Genomic DNA, 17,293 nt, shown 5'->3' with positions numbered 1-17,293 from the left:
AGCCTAATAAACATAAGGTTCTTAAGGTAATTGTAGATAGATACCAAAAAGAATAGAACATTTTAAAAGGCCGTGAATGATCTTCCTTTCTGCCTGTCTCTTAATGTCATTTTGTTCCACTTTCCTTTATAACCTCTAGCCACACCTGGCTCTTCTGTGCTCATGAAAACATAAGCTCACCTCTGCCTTCGGGCCTCTGCTCCTGTGCCTGCAACATCCTCACCCCCAGCCGCTGTCCCTGCTCCCAAACCTGGAACTGTGGCCATGGCCTCAGTTTGCTATTGTCTCAGAAAGGCTGCCGCTGACTACCTAAATAGCTCCTCCGGTTATGGGTTTCACTGCTACCTGACGCTGTTTACAGATAACTTCTGTGATAACATCTAAATCTTCACCACAGCATACAGCTCCGAAAGCGGAGACTGTGTCAGCACTTAAGACAGCGCCTGGCACGGCAGACCGAGCCCATTCCAAATCTCACCTGAAAACCCGGGCGTGTTCTGCTGCGTGCTGGCCACATGGAAAGCAGATGGTGTGCTCTGGCCAGCTGCACCCAGGGAGTCTGGATTCAAGGATCCCCAGAAAGGGTTCTTGAGACCAGTTCTCCCACTCCGTCCTGACGCAGAGCCAAATGCCCCAGTGGTGGAGCTGCTGTGGGGGGCAGCCACGCTTGTCCCAAAGCCCCCACTGCCAGTGGGGCCTGCTGACACCCTGGATGTGAAGGGCGCAGAGATGGTGCTGCCAAACCCTGATGTACTGGCCCCACAGCTGGTGGTCTGGGTCACTGCTCCAGAGCCGGAGGTGATGGCTGCAGAAAAGGAGGAAACATGGATCATTGTCTAACCCCATACACAAAAGTAAATTCAAAATTGATCGAACCCCTGAATGGAAGCCATGAAAACATAAAACTCTTAGAGAAGGACAGGCGAAAATATCTTGGACATAAACATGAGCGACTTCTTCGTGAACATATCTGTCCGGGGATAGGATAGAAAAGGAGAAATAAAGAAATGGGAGCAGCCTAGTTTGAAAAAGACAGATGCCCCCCTATATTTACTACGGCATTATTTACAACAGCTAAGAAACAGAGGCAACCGAAGTGTCTATAAGTAGATGAATGGATAAAGAAGATGTGGTACATATACACAATGGAATATTATTCTCCCATAAGAAGTAAACAAATCCTACCATTTACAAGAACATGCTTGGAGCTAGAGGGTATATTGCTCAGTGAAATATGCCAGGCAGAGGAAGAAAAACACGAAATGATTTTACTCATATGTGGAGTATAAGAACAAAGAAAAAGTGAGGTAACAAAACAGCACTGGAATCACAGAACCCAAGAATGGACTAATAGTTACCAAAGGGAAAGGGACTGGGGAAGATGGGAGGGAAGCTAGGGGTAAGGGTCTTTTAAAAGAATAGCACTTATAATTTAGGGTTGGCCATGGGGACGTCTGTGCAACACAGAGAAGACAAGTAGTGATTCTAGAACATGTTACTATGCTGATGGATAGGGAGTATAATGGGGTGTGTGGCATGGACTTGGTGAAAGGGTGAGCCTAGTGAACATAATGTTCCTCATGTAATTGTAAATTCATGATAACAAAATTTTAAAAATACGTAAAAGGAACATACAGTTCTTCATTTTGTTAAATAAAATAGAAATTGTTAATAAATTTTAAAAAATGGGCAGAATAGTTGAACAGTTCTCCAAAGAAGAAATTTCTCCACATTGCTAGTCATCAGAGAAATACAAATTAAAACCACAATGAGATATCCCTTCACACCAGTAAGGATCGCCACCATCCAAAAGACAAACAACAACCAATGTTGGCCAGGTTGTGGAGAAAGGGGAACCCTCCTACACTGCTCTTGGGAATGTAAATTAGTTCAACCATTGTGGAAAGCAGTATGGAGCTTCCTTAAAAAGGTCAAAATAGAAATCCCATTTGACCGAGGAATCCCACTTGTAGGAATTTACACTAAGGAATGCAGCAGCCCAATTTGTAAAAGACAGATGCACCCCTATGTTTATCTCAGCACTATTTACAATAGCCAAGAAATGGAAGCAACCTAAATGTCCGTCAGTAGATGAATGGATAGAGAAGATGTGGTACATATACACAATGGAATATTATTCAGCCTAAAGAAGAAAACAAATCCTACCATTTGCAACAACAGCGATGAAGCTGGAGGGTATTATGCTCAGTGAAATAAGCCAGGTGGAGAAAGGCAAGTACCAAATGATTTCACTCATATGTGGAGCATAAGAGCAAAGAAAAACTGAAGGAACAAAACAGCAGCAGAATCACAGAACCCAAGAATGGACTACCTATTGAAATGGACTAAAGGGAAAGGGCTGAGCATAATGGGTGAGAAGGGAGGGATAAAGGCGGGAAAAAGAAAGGGGGCATTACAAATTGCATAAATAATGTGGGCGGGGGGCAAAGGGAGGGCTGCGCAACACAGAGAAGACACGTGGTAATTCTACAGCATCTTACTACACTGATGGACAGTGACTATAATAGGGTTCATGGGGGGGACTTGTTGAAGGGGGAAGCCTAGTAAACATAATGTTCTTCTTGTAATTGTAGATTAATACCAAAAAATAAAACATTTTAAAAGGCCGTGAGTGATCTTCCTTACTGCCCGTCTCTTAATGTCATTTTATCCCACTTTCCTTTTTAAACCTCTAGCCACACCTGGCTCTTCTCTGATTATTAAAACATAAGCTCGTCTCTGACTTCGGGCCTTTGCTCCTGTGCCTGGAATGCCCTCACCCCCAGCCGCTGTCCCTGCTCCCAACTCTGGAACTGCGGCCATGGCCTCAGTTTGCCATTGTCTCAGAAAGGCTCCCACTGCCTACCTACAAGCTCCTCCGGTCATGAGTCACACTGCTACCTGATGCTGTTTACAGTTAACATCTGTGCCTTCACTACAGCGTAGAGCTCCAAGAGTGTAGACTATGTTGGTACTTAAAACAGCACCTGGCTCTGCAGACCGAGCCCATTCCAAATCTCACCTGCAAGCACAGATGTGTTCTGAGGTGTGCTGGCCACGTAGATGGCAAACAGTGTGCTCTGGCCAGCTGCACCCAGGGAGTTCTGACACAGGCATCCCCAGAAAGGGGCTGTGTCACCAGTTCTCCCACTCCATCCTGGCACAAAGTTGAATACCCCAGTGGTGGAGCTGCTGTGGGGGGCTGACACGCTCATCCCAAAGACCCCGCTGCCAGCGGGGCCTGCTGACACCCCGGATGTGACATGGGATGAGGTGGTGCTGCCACCACTGCTGGTGGTCTGGGTCACAGCTTCAACGTCCGAGGTGGTGGCTGCAAAAGAGAAGGAAATGAGGATCACTGTCTAACCCTACACACAAAAGTATATTTGAAATGGATCTAAGACCTGAATGTAAGCCATGAAAACATAAAACTCTTAGAAAAAACATAAGCAAACGTCTCTTGGACATAAACATGAGTGACTTCTTCATGAACATATCTCCCCCGGCAAGGGAAACAAAAGCAAAAATGAACATATAGGACTATATCAAGCTGAAAAGCTTCTGTACAGGGAAGGACACCATCAATAGAACAAAAAGGCATCCTACAGTTTGGGAGAATATATTCATAAATGACAGATCTAATAAAGGGTTGACATCAACAATGTATAAAGAGCTCACACACCTCAACAAACAAAGAGCAAATAATCCAATTTAAAAATGGGCAGAGGAGCTGAACAGACAGTTCTCCAAAGAAGAAATCCAGATGGCCAACAGGCACATGAAAAGATGCTCCACATCACTAGTCATCAGAGAAATGCAAATTAAAACCGCAATGAGATATCACCTCACACCAGTAAGGATCGCCACCATCCAAAAGACAAACAACAACAAATGCTGGCGAGGATGAGGAGAAAGGGGAACCCTCCTCCCCTATTGGTGGGAATGTAATTTAGTTCAATCACTGTGGAAAGCAGTATGGAGGTTCCTCAAATATTCAAAATAGAAATACCATTTGACCCAGGAATACCACCTCTAGGAATTTACCCTAAGAATACAGCAGCCCAATTTTTAAAAGACAGAAGCACCCCTATATTTATCGCAGCACTATTTTCAATAGCCAAGAAATGGAAGGAACCTAAGTGTCCATCAGTAGATGAATGGATAAAGAAGATGTGGTACATATGCACAATGGAATACTACTCAGCCATAAGAAGAAAACAAATCCTACCATTTTTGTCAACATGGATGGAGCTAGAGGGTATTATGGTCAGTGAAATAAGCCAGATGGAAAAAGACAAGTACCAGATGATTTCACTCATCTCTGGAGTATAAGAACAAAGGAAAAACAGAAGGAATAAAACAGCAGCAGAATCACAGAACCCAAGAAAGGACTCACAATTACCAAATAGAAAGGGACTGGGGAGGATAGGTGGAAAGGGAGGGAGAAGGGGTGGAAGAAGAAAGGGGGCCTTATGATTAACATGTATAATTTGGGGGGGCACGGGGAGGGCTGTGCAACACGTAGTAGACAAGTAGTGATTTTGCAGCATCTTACTAGGCTGATGAACAGTGACTACTGGGGTATGTGGGGGGGACTTGGTGACGAGGGGAGTCTAGTAAACATAATGTTCCTCAAATAATTGCAGATTAATGATACCACAAAATAAAAAAATTGGAGGAAACAGCTGTGGTGCTGCCAAAGGCTGACTGGGTGCTGGAGATGGTGCCAAAAAGAGAGGCTGCGGGTTTCAATCCACGAAAACCTGACCACACGGTGGTGCCAAAGGCTGGCTGGGGTGGGGCCAGGGCTGCTGAGCTTCCAAAAGGAAAGGAGCTGCCGAAGCTGGGGGCCAGTGCTGGCTGGCAGTCCACATCTGCTGTCTGACAGTGGCTCCGAACGTGTGCTGTGGGGTGACTCCGGGATAGGACGGGACGGGGGGCCTGGTGCCGGAACCAAAGGGAGTGTTGAAGGCTGGGGTGGCAGTGCTGCTTAATGTCAGTGCAGGCTGGCTCGGGGCGATGGGGGCAGAGGTCGTGAGGGTGCCACTGAAGCCACCGAAACCGGCGGTGCTGCTGCCAGCAGCTGTCTGGATGGCGCCGGGCAGGGACTGGCTGAAGGTGACGGCTGTTGTTGGATCAGGCATGGCCTGAGCCTGCCAAACTGGAGTATGGAGCCCATGGCTGGGCAGAGCTGGCAGCAGAGGCAAGGGGGGACCCAAAGAAGACAGGCTGGGCAGTGGAAGCAGTGGGGCTGGTCATGCTGCTCGCAGTGCTGGTCACACTGCTCACACCAAAGCCAAAGACAGGCTTCTGGGCAGAGTCTGCGGCTGTGCCGGTGGTGGTCCCCCAAGCCGCTGCTGAGGGGATGCTGACACTGAAAGGGCCAGGGTACAGAGGGGTATTCATGCTAGTGCCTGAAGTAGTTGTCTGACTGAAGGAGGAAGGAGTTGACAAGGGCAAAGATGTAGGTAGCCCTGTGCTGCTAAAAACAGGACTGAAAGTGAGGGGAGGCTGCTGGTAGTCGGGGTGTGGGCAGAGCTGGAAGATGCCTCCGTTGTGACTTGGGAATGGCTGGATGGCACAGGACCCTCCTTCCCACTTTTAGGTGGAGCCACAAAGATGGGCTTGAACGTGGGACGTGCTGAAGACACAGCAGGAGCTGCCGAGGCAGAAGGGTTAGCAGGTGGTCTGCTCAGCGTTCCAAAGAGAACACTGGGCTTCAGGGTGGGGGCTGCGGCAGGCGGGGCCTGGGGTTTGGCAGATGTCTCAGCCTGAGAGGCTGGAGGTGAGTTGGTGGCATCACTGGCTGGTATTGCGGGAGAGGCAGGGGTCAGCCCCGAGAAAGGGGCTGTGTACCTGGAGTCTGAGGAGGGCCGGGGAGGGACCCTGGCTGTAAAGAGCCCAAGAGGGCCCAGAAGGCCAGGTGTCTGCAGGGGCGAAAGGGCCATGGGCGTGGCTGTTAGGCAGAGAAATACATATGAGTGGGGTGGAAAGAGTACAGGGTCAGCAAAGCCCCCTAGAAAGGACTCAGTTAACCAGTTAAACTTAGAAATCCGGAAAAGATTCAGAGTTAGTGAGTTAATCAGTTAAAGCTCAAAAGGTCAAGAGAAACTTGGCCTTGAAGGTTCGAATATTTCCCAGATAAAAGTATCTGAGCACAGCCCGTGTCTTCATTGTGTCCATTAGATCCTTGTATGATTAACTCTAGCCTGCTAAAAGGCCCACCTATAAACAGCAAAGAAAAGACGGGGAGATCCCAACTTAAAGCCAAAATTGTATTTTAAAAAAAACTAGGAAGTTTCAGAAGAAAGATTCTTAACATACTCCTTAGCAAACAAATAACTCTGCCCACCTTGGAGGAAAGGCAGACAGTCTTGATAAGCTAATTTTGCAGAATTACCTAGAGGACTGATGAGTAACTTAATGTCTCATCAAAGATACTTGAGACCACTTAACAAGCCCACACCCGAGCCCTCTGTCACATTCCTGAAAAATCCTTAAAAGGGGGAACCCCCAACCTTTCAGTGTGCTCCTATGTGAGGTCACCTGCACTTTCTAAGTGCATAACCTTTTAACTTTAAACTCCCTCTTTTCAACCTTTCAGGGTGCTGCACTCCTCTCTCTGAGGTCACCTGCACTTCCTAAGTGCATAACTTCAACTCTTCCCAACCTTTCAGGGCACTCCTCTCTCTGAAGTCACCCACACTTTCTAAGTGTGTGACCTTTTAATCTTAAAGTCTTGCTCTCCAACCTTTCAGGGCACTCCTCCCTCTCTGAGGTCACCTGCACTTCTTTCTGGCTAAGTAACTTTAAATAAAACTTTTACTCTGTTTCACTACTGTGTCTCTGCCCTTCAGTTCTTTGTCATGGCGGGGACAAGAACAGAAGAAAATACACAATGCCTCCCACCCAACATTGCCACTGCAGCAGATTCTAGGAAGAAGAACAGAAAATGTCAACTATGGTATCTCAAACGTGATGGTATTTGGTGCTCTAGAAGCCTTGCTGGGCCAGGGATTCAGCAGTCAACAAATATGACTCTGGGAACTGTCTCTGGAGTGTGAAATTAACCCATATTCCTTACCAGTCTTATCCTCGAAGATCCTCTTCAGCCACTGTGACTGAGCTTGCTTCTCCTGGTAATACTCTTCGACCGTGATCGAGCCGCTGATCCAGGGAGCTGGAGGCTACCAAGAGAAAAAGGAGAAGCCAAGCCAGTCAGAAGGAAGTGAAAGAAACTTGTACTGACCCTTCCATTCCTGAGACGCAGGGGAGTCAGACTGGGGCGGGCAGGGGTGGGTGGACAGATCATACCAAGATCAGCAGGATCCCTCGCCTGGAGGGCACCAGGGGAACCTTGCGTCTGTGTGGCTGGGAGCTGCTGGGTGTAGGTGGAGAATCCCAGGAGTTCTGCTCCCTACGTGTGGTTGTATCTGCAAATAAAGTATCAGACTTCCTTTCTTCCTGCTCTCTTCCAGAAATGGAGAGGTTTGTCTATCCAGCCTAGTTTTTAATACTGAACTGTCACTAGGTATCTCTGAGATTCTATCTTCTATGGTTTGGGCACTTGGATGGTGTTGGCAAGATTATTTCTAACAGTCAAGACGACGTGAAGTGGTCATTGCTCCAAATGCGTGCACATGGTTGCTTACTGGACAGAAATTGCCTGGTCTGCTCAGATTCCTCCACCTAGGCTTACCTTACAACAAACCCCCCGGGTGGCCTGGGTTATGCTCTACGAGTCTGGGCCACCTTTCTCCCTGACCAGACCATAAACCCCGAAGGACAGGAACATCTCTCTCTGTAACTACCAAGCCCCACACAAATCAAGGCTCAGTACGTGTTTCCAGTGGGTTGTGGTCCATGTGCCCTCCATACACTACCGCCAACACATGCCACGCGTTCATCAACTTACCCTGTTCACCCTGGGACTCCTTGTTTACCGGCGGAGCAGAAGAGCCAGATCCCTGAGGACCGTCCTCTTCTCTGTAGGAGGAAGAGGCACAATTAAGTTTAGAAAAGCACTGGATAACTTCTTACACCCTCCTAACTACCAACTGACCAAAGTCTAGAACAACCATGACTAAGATCTCAGTGTGTCAAGACAACAAAAAGAAGCAAAGAAAATTCCTAAAGAAATGAAGGGAGGCAGTTCACAGAAGCCGTAGAGACACCTTTGTCTTAAAACAAGCAGAAAACAATCTTCAGAACCTTACATACAACCTGCCAAGTTTCTGAGAGTCCTAGTCACACCTCTATCTCTAAGAAAGCGGCATTCTAGTCAGGCACCTAGGGGTCTAGAATGTGAAGCCTGCTGCCCACCCCCATCAGTCACTCTGTTCACTCTGTCCCGTGCAAGCCCTTCCCCTTACGCCCCAGCCCCTCACGCTGCAGCATGAGGGGAAGCAGAGGCCGGTGTGGTCACACTATGTGACGACTGCAAGAGACGAGAGCGATTCAGGGCAGCACCATCTCTGCCCTTTAGATGTGAACCATTTTGATTCTCCAAATCGGAGTCTCAGAAAGCCTAAGAGCCAAGTAAATTTCCCTCCTTTCCCACCCTCTCATTAATCCACACAGGAAATCACCGATTACCTCATTTTCTTTTCTGGACTCCCTGGTGTCTGTGAGCGGGAGGAGGCTGGACTGGAGAAGGATGAGGCACTGGGACGCCTCTTCCAGAGCTAAAAGCCAAACACAAGTTATGTGACTGACCTTGGGAAGAACATAGAATCTGACCTTCAACATAATTCTGTGGCTCTAATCCATCACTGTATATAAAGTCTCCTTTTCAAGTGACTAAAAACACATTTCTTTCTGAAGTGGGGCTTCTGAAAAGTGAGTCAATTGCCAGTATTTGAAAGGGTTGTTGTCATTGGCCAAAGTTGGAAAAGTTGCATCAGAAAGAGCAGCTACACTATACTGAGGATCATGAAATGTTTATAAAATATCATCAGTTCATAAAGATAACACAGCAAGAATCATATTGGTCACCTTTGGTGTTAACTACTGAATCAGTGCCTGCTTATTATCCTGCCACTCCTATAGATAGGGTTTGTTCTTCTATCTAGAATTACACAGAACTTCAGTTAACAAATGCAGAAGGAAGGACAGAATTAGAACATCACCATTTTGCCACAATGGACATAGACAAAGGCAAAAAATGGCTGCTAAAATCAGCAGGTGAAAAGCTCATAGGAACAATAAAGTGAAGGATCAGACTGACCCCTGAGCCCAGTGGGAGGCAACCACACGGCACGTGCTCCCGATGTGATGCGATCAGAAGTGCACAGCAGCACCTCTGCCCGAATCACTAAACTCGAAACTCATCAAGCCTCAGGAGTCAACTGCCCATTTACAGGGAAAATAGGGAGAGAGTAATTGTCAAAATGGCACCATGACGAAAACAAAATCCAGAATGTAGTAAATTCTATAGAACATAATGACACAGACTTTTCAAAAGTTAAGAAAAAGCGTAGTAGTAGTACCGTTGATTGAGTCTAAGAGAGGCCTGACGTCCCCGCTGCGGGGGAGGGCGCGCGCAGCCGCCGCCCCAGCCCGGGTGCTCCGCGCCTGCGGCGGCGGCGGCAGCAGCCGCGACAGCCCGCGGGGGAAGCCTGACAGCTGGAGGCCGCCAGGGGGAGCCGGCCGCGCGGGCCAGGAGCGCCCGGGGAGGCCGCGCTGTGAGGCCAGTGACCTGCCGCCTGCGGCTCCTCCGACGGGCCGAGGCGTGGGAGCCGGGGCCCGGCAGCCGGGAGAGCCGGCATCCTGGCGGGGCCCGCGCACCCCGGGGCTGTGTGTGGCGCGCCCCAGGACCGCGGAGGGGTTCTGCCACCGCGGGGAGTTTGCCGGGCCACCCAGCCGGCCTGAGCAGCGTGGCGGGCCGTGGGAACGCGGGCTCCGCCCCCGGTGGACCCACGGGCGGTGTAGGGCGCGTCCCTCGCCCCGACCACCCCCGGCGTCCTGGCGCCCAACCCCTGGAGCCCCGCCCCTGGCGCAGTGCCTCGAGCATCTTCGCTCCGCCCAGGCCTGTTAAAAAGTTGATTATTTTTACCCTGTCTGCTTGTTAGGCCATCAGATACAACCTTGTATAATGCTAGGTCTGAAGCGCTGAGTGTGAATTAAGTCCCCTGAAATGTAAATTTCAGTACTTATTTTGGTGGCACTTCTTGAATGCTTACTATGGACAGTGTAGACGCATGAACACTTTACATGTACTGCCTCACAACTATCCTATGAAGTAGGTCAAAATCATTATTTCCATAAGTGTACAACCTTACCTTCAGATTTTTTGTTACATATATGAATTAAATACCTTTAATGCTCAAAAAAAAAGAGTCTAAGAGACATGTGAACCAAACACAATGAGTTGATTTTTGGTCCCTGATTCAAAGTAACTGTAATAAGACAGGGAGGGTAAGAAGGGCAAATTGGAGCGATGATAACTAACGTTAAGTCTTTATTATTAAGAGGAATAGAGGCATTGTGGTTATTAATATTCAAAAAGTTTTGAAAATACACTGAAGTACCTACAGGTGAAACAACGTGTTTGTACTTTAAAACACAAGAGGAAAACCAATTTGGGGTGGGGGTGTTGATGGATCAGGACTGACAAAACACTGTTAACTGCTGGAGCCACATGGAGGTTCATTATGATATTTTTCCTTCCTTTTGTGTATGTATGACATTTGATATAAAATTGTAAGAAGGGGCAATGACTATGTATGTCAGGTTTGTTGTGATCACTGATTGAGGAAATGTGTGTACAATGCTCAGCAGAGGGCCTAGTGCAGAATAGATCCAGGTAAAGCTTCGTACTATTATGCTCTGCATTGTCATAACTGCTTGGCCGGGGCCTTCATCTCCTGTATTTGTCATTTATCATTAATGTGTCATTTATATTACTCTAAGAGCCTTCTGTATGGATGAAAACTTATGTCAAATTCTTTCTCCTCTCAAAAACCTCCTTCACGCATGTCTTAGTTTTTTTCCAGCTCCTATATATTGGGTGCCTGCTTACTGACAAGCACTGTAATGGGTGCTTTTCAAACATTACCTTCAATCTTTATAACAATCCTTTAGAGATGAGAAAAAGAGAGTTTAAGTCATTTACCTGCCCACGAGTCTATAGCTACTAAGTGCCAAAGCCAAGATTTGAACCCAAGTCATTCTGGTAGCAAAACTTGATCTGTTCTCCAGTCTACACTACATCCTTTCTAAAAATAATTATAACCACTTATTTTTAAAACTTTCATTAAATTCCCAGTGCCTAGAGGATGAATTTACGACCCAATGCAATTCAGACTCAATCTACCTTTTTAATCAAATTAGTACCATTTTTTGAATTATTCATCCTTTGTCTATTTATCTATAATAATGGCTCTGTCTTGTGTCAGGTTTCCACATAGGCATTCTGGGCTTTCTAGTTTGTTCCCCTGGTCCATAGCGATCATTCAAGGGTTGGTAACTGCTGTTAGCTTAGAGGTGATCTCAGCATCTGACAGAAGGTGGCTAGTAAACACTGCATAATCAACTAATAAATGCAAAGAACCCACTTCTGCCACATCACCAGGTGCGTGTACCTGAGAGATGCCTCCAGTAGAAGTGTAGGAACTGGTAATGGCATTGCGGCTGGACATACGGATGCCACATGTGCACGTGCCCTTCGAGCAGCTCACAGCAGAGGTGCAGGTTCTCTTACGCAGCTCGCCATCTGAGCTCTGGGAACTGAGGCCTCTCTGCAGAGGCCCAGGCCTAACAGGGAAATAAAAGGGGAAAACACAGATGTGCTACTGAAAGGCACCAACATTGTTTTAAGGCTTCATCCACAGTCACAAAACTGTTCTAACGCAATGGAAAAGGATAATGTTGTTAATTTTATTGTTAATTCAGCTAAACATGTCTCACAAAGTCAGAAAGGGAAAGCTCAGTATTTAAAAAATTAAAAGTATGATTCTACTTATATATAGTCTTGGAAACGCACACAAATCTATAGTGACAGAATGGGGACCAATGGATGCCTGGCAACAGGGACAGGATGAGAGGGAGATTTTAAGGCTTCACCAAGGGGCATGGGGAAACTTCTGGCAGTGGTGGTGATGTTCATTATCTTGACTGTGGTGATGGTTTCGTGGGTGTGAAATTTAGACAAAATAGTTATTGTGGCATGTTACTCAAAATGTCCTCTCTGATTTCAAAGAGGAAAATTTATAGGACAATAATTCTGATAAGGATACATGTCAAAATTGATCAAATGGTACACTTCAAAGAGGCACAGTTTATTTATGTCAATTATACCTCAATAAAGGTGTTTTAAAAAGTTTAGGAGGAACCAACCACTTTTTCTAAGATTCAAACTGAAACAGAAATTTCCTAAACATCTTTCCTGTGAAATAGTCATCCAACTGTTGTGACAGCAGAGACAGCTCACTGTCTCCTGGCTGATGAATGTCAGCCACAGAGCAGTTTATCCCTGCACTAGATGCAAACATACTTCCTCTTTCACTTACTTCACCTATGGATCCCACCTGGAGCCAAGCCAAGCCAATTGTCCTCCTTTCATGTGATAGTCCTTCAGATTTTTGCAGGCCATTATCCTTCACTCCCTCATTTCTTTACACCCCTGAGGATTTTCTCCTCTGGGCTAGTGCTTATGTACCTTTAGAACCCCCTCACCCACCACCACCCCATGACATCTTGAGTTGCTTCACTCTCTCGCAGTGAATTTCAGTTTGTGTCTGCGTCCTCTTGCAGGGCAGGACAGCCAACCAGCAGCACTCCGTGGACAGCGGGACTAAGGGATTCAGGACCACCACCGACCGGCCTCCTCCTAGTCTTTGTTCTGCTATCAGCCCAGAGTAGGAGCATGTTAAGCTTTTTTGGCAGCCATATCATCGTGCTGACTCAGTTTAAAAATGTAACTTACCCCAAGCCTTTTCACACACATTTCCAGCCTCTTTCCCTCCCAGCCAATTCTTCCTCAAATATAATTAAGCTAAAAGGCAGAAATCTCACATTTTTCTTAAATTTCATACTGCTGCATTCTATCCATTGCACAAACCTTGTGATCTTTTTGTTACATACTTGGTTATTCAGTGTATCTACAAACCCTCTTAGCCTTAGCATATTTTATGCATATTAAAGAAAAATAGTAAAAGGAATTAGACAAAATAGTTATTGTGGCAAGTTACTCAAAATGTTCCTCTCTGACTTCAAAGAGGAAAACTTACAGGTCAATAAGTCTGATAATGATCCTTTCCCAAACAGGAAGCCTCACCCAGATGGATTCTAAACTTACTCAGGCACAAAAGCAGCAGGGACTCCGTTGGCCACCTCCGGCTTAAAAGCTGAATGGCCACTCCCACTGCTGTCATGGCACCTGTGACAAATCACAAACCCTCAGTTAGATGATACGACCTCTCCTTTAAGCATACTCTCATATTCCTGGGATCTTATACTCTTTCTACAGAACATAGGTTCATGCTAGACAAGAAAAGGTTGCCTCAGATCTCAAAGATTCAGGAAGGTCAATTTATTCTAGGACTGTCCTAATCTAATAAGAAAAGTATAAAAATGCATCAAGACCTTTTGAACTATTCAGGTGTACTGATTATTTGCTAACTTCTCACCAAAGCGCTGCAATCACAAATTTAATATCCTACCATCTGTAAACTAAAGACAAAAAAACACTTTAGCCACCCACCTACACACATACCCCAGTGCTCTCACTTAGTTCAGTCTGTAAGAGAAGAACTTCACAGGTCACAGATAAGGGCCTGCGCATGGTGCACATAATCACTGCTTATTCCAATTATGGGAAAGACAACACAGAGCCTTCAGTTATAGGCTCACTGGGGTCTAGACAAATTACCAACCTGGAGAACATGAGAAACCTGTTTTGACCATAAGAATAGTTATTTTCTCTCTGACCTCCAACACACCATCTCCCTCTGCCACTCCTGCTTAGTTGGCTGACATGAGCTCAGACTGCTCCCTTGTAAAGCATATCCCTAGTATTCATTACCTGATCTTCCAACGTTACTGCCAATCAATCTTCCAATGAACACACTTGCATTTATTAGTATTTCCTTACCTAATGTTGCCATCTACAGTATCAAAGATGGCCAGCTGTGAACCTGCAGGTTATGGCTGACCTGGTGTAACTGATGAGGACAATGGTTCTATTTCTCAAATGTAGGCCCACTGTCTCCTCAGAGCATGTTTCCTTGACCACCTTATATACAGAGCTCGCCCTTTCTCATGACCCTTTTATAGCACTGCTTTTTAAAAATCTTTATATACTTACAATCTATAATTACCCTGTTTCGTTGATTACCCAAGTCCCAGGAGACCTTTGCTTGCTCACTGCTCTATCCACAGTGCCTGGAGTAGGCTCTGGCACATGGTGGGTCTTGGAATTTGTTGAGTTACAAGAAAATTCTTAACTGACTCCTTGGAAAGCCACAAGCAGTTCTGCATCTTACTCAGACCCTTCAACTTCCTCTCTTTCCATCGAGGAAACAGACTGCTTCCTCTATTTTCGTTACATTTTCAAAAACCAAATAATGAAACTGGTTTTATTCTCATTACTCATAAAGCTACCATACTCCAGTCTTCACTGTTCTTTGCTAAGTATTTCCTTCAGCACAAACATGACACCTAAGCTGATGGTCACCCAAATAACTGACCACCACAAGGGGAAGACTTTCAGCATTCTCTCAAAATAAAATTTAACACATTTATGTCAAAAGTATGAAGCTGATGTGGTAAGTAACTGTTGGCTTTTCTCTAGTACTTATGGAAAAGGTATATTACAAAATGTATGTAACCTGTGCCTAATGAAAGGCATAGCATTAAAGCTCTTGTTACCAAGCTCTTCCATGAAAGCCAAAGAAGGGGACCTGCTGTTCACACACAGGAGGTGGCCTCTGATTCTTTTGGGAAGTGATCTCTCTTTCAACAAACCCCAGGAGGCCGTGTGGGAGGCACGTTGAGTACTCTGCAGGGCATGTTACCTTCTTTTGTCCTCCTGACCAGCAGCAGATGTTTGGTCTTCCTCCTCCTCCACTGTCCTTTTCTTCCTTTTCCAACATTGGAGGGCAAGCAGAACAGCCTCCTTTGACCACGGGTCTCGGGCCTTAGGGATCTGCGCTGCTCTGTAACAGAAAACAGGATTCTAGCTTTAAGATATTCTGATCATGATGCTACATAGCATGAACTTCAGGCGCTGGAAATCAGAAGCTATCCAACAAGCAAAAGGGTAATTTATACACTCACACAAATGGCCCTTAGCTGTTAAGCTACAGTCTTGGGAAAAACCCAGAAAATAAAAAACTGCTCAATAAATGGAACTTGAGATTTCTCCCTCACATAAGGAGCTTCTCCCTTTCCTTTGAGTTACAGTTATTCTCTCAGATGAACAACTGCAGGAGAATAAAGTGGATACACTGGGAGTCTTTTCCTCCATGCTTACATTGGAAAACGAGCCAGGTTGCTCCCGGGAGGAGCGATCCTCACTGTCGAAGGCCTGCACACCACTCTGGAACTACCACGACACAGCACACGCTTCCTGTGACCGCCACTCCGGGGCAGCGTGGGAAGCACACAGGAATACCGGCCCTGCTGGATTGGGTATCGTCTTGGATGTGTTATGCCAAAGTGGTGTGGTGAAGTCCCACAGACCCTGCGGAGAATGGGAGACACATTATGGAATCAAACCAGCTTAGAAGAATGACAGAAAGTTTAAATTCCTTAAGAATCATGTGGGTTTAGTTATTTTCCAGAGAGCTTAATCCTCTAAGCAATACAAAATATAGCATTTTTATGGCTTTCCCCATTCCACCTAAGGGCAGAAAGTGGCAGGTACTTAACAGCTGTCCCTACAATGGATTCAACAACTTTGAGGGGGAAATTGAAAAACTGCACAAACAAGTCAAACTACAGTGGAAGAAAAGTGTGCGTATGGAGGTGCAGGGACAAATTTTACAAGAATCCTTCAATCTCTTATGCTAAGTCATCAGAAATGTACACCCAAAGTCAAACACTTTAAAAACCTGAATGTTCACCTTTTCAAATAAATGTACTTATCAAGGATCTAGTGTTGTCACTGAAGATTTCAATTTGCTGTTATAACTTAACTGGGACTAAATGAAAACAAATGACTTTTTAATCTAATCATCGATATCACCCAAGTTATATCCATCCAGGAGGTTTCCTGGGTACACCTCTTTGAGGTGAGCTGATACAATTTATTGGTACAAAGATAGAAAAGTAACAAAACCTAATAGAGTACTATACTATACAGACAGAAGGTATTCTTACCTGAGGCAGGGATATTTTAAGTGATTTACCAAGTATTCTACTAAAAACATTCTGTATTAAAGTTCAGATCTTTAAGAACTGAAAGAAAGATTTGCAACAACGTGGATGTGGCTAGAGGGTATTATGCTCAGTGAAATATGCCAGGCAGGGAAAGACAAGTATCAAATGATTTCATTCATCTATGGAGCATAAGAATAGAGAAAAAAACTGAAGGCACAAAACAGCAGACTCACAGAAGACAAGAATGGACTAACAGATACCAAAGAGAAAGGGACTGGGAAGGGTGGGTGCGAAGGGAGGGAGAAGGGGAATAAGGGGCATTAGGATCAACATACATGATGTAGGGGGGGTGGGCACGGGGAGGGCAGTATAGCACGCAGAGAAGACAAGTAGTGACTCTATAGCATCTCCCTACGCTGATGGACAGTGACTGTAACGGGGAATGAGGGGGGTACTTGATAATGGGGGGAGTCTAGTGACCACCGTGTTGCTCATGTAACTGTACACTAATGATACCAAAATAAGTTAAAAATTAAAAATCAGAGGAATAGAAAAATGACCCAAAAAAAGGAACTGAAAGAAGACAACAGTTCTGGCAGCACATCTCATACCGAAGGCTAAAGGGAGGCAGGTGGACGCGCACCAAGGTGTTTGAAGAGGTGAAAAGGGCACAGAACCCACTTAGGACTTAAGAAAAAAGACTTCCAAAGTCAAGTCCTCCTCGGTCTGGGGAGGGTCAGCGTGTCTTACCGGCGATGAGGCCTCCGTGGGGACCCGAGGAAACGAGTGGGTACTGAAGGGGGAATGCGATCCCGGCGGGCCGAGGGAGCCGGCGGGGCGGGGATTGCGGGGCGGGCGGGGCTTCCGAGGAAGGCCGGGCGCCGGCTCCTGGCCTCCGGAACGGGGGCGGGCTGCGGGGGGCAGAGCTTGCTCAAAACCCCTCCATTCGGGAAATCAGCGAGCTCTGTACGGC

The 17,293-nt window shown here is 46.1% G+C and overlaps 1 protein-coding gene across 3 annotated transcripts in view; it reads left to right on the top strand.

The window, feature by feature from the left end:
* The window catches only part of LOC130685053 (eukaryotic peptide chain release factor GTP-binding subunit ERF3A-like), a 93,430-nt gene extending 77,903 nt beyond the window's left edge, over nucleotides 1-15,527 (top strand). The window contains exons 3-4 of one of the 3 annotated variants that reach the window (XR_008999489.1): nucleotides 5,606-5,683; nucleotides 7,088-7,223. The gene's annotated coding sequence lies outside the window, so the exon portion shown is untranslated. Of the gene's footprint in view, nucleotides 1-5,605; nucleotides 5,684-7,087; nucleotides 7,224-15,402 lie in introns of those variants that run through there. The other 2 variants (XM_057508250.1, XM_057508251.1) reach the window with 2 other exon arrangements.
* The last annotated feature ends 1,766 nt before the right edge of the window (nucleotides 15,528-17,293 follow it).

Source organism: Manis pentadactyla, chromosome 10 (genome assembly GCF_030020395.1).
Source record: "Manis pentadactyla isolate mManPen7 chromosome 10, mManPen7.hap1, whole genome shotgun sequence".
Classification (NCBI taxonomy): domain Eukaryota; kingdom Metazoa; phylum Chordata; class Mammalia; order Pholidota; family Manidae; genus Manis; species Manis pentadactyla.
This window is presented reverse-complemented; position numbering and strand designations above follow the sequence as displayed.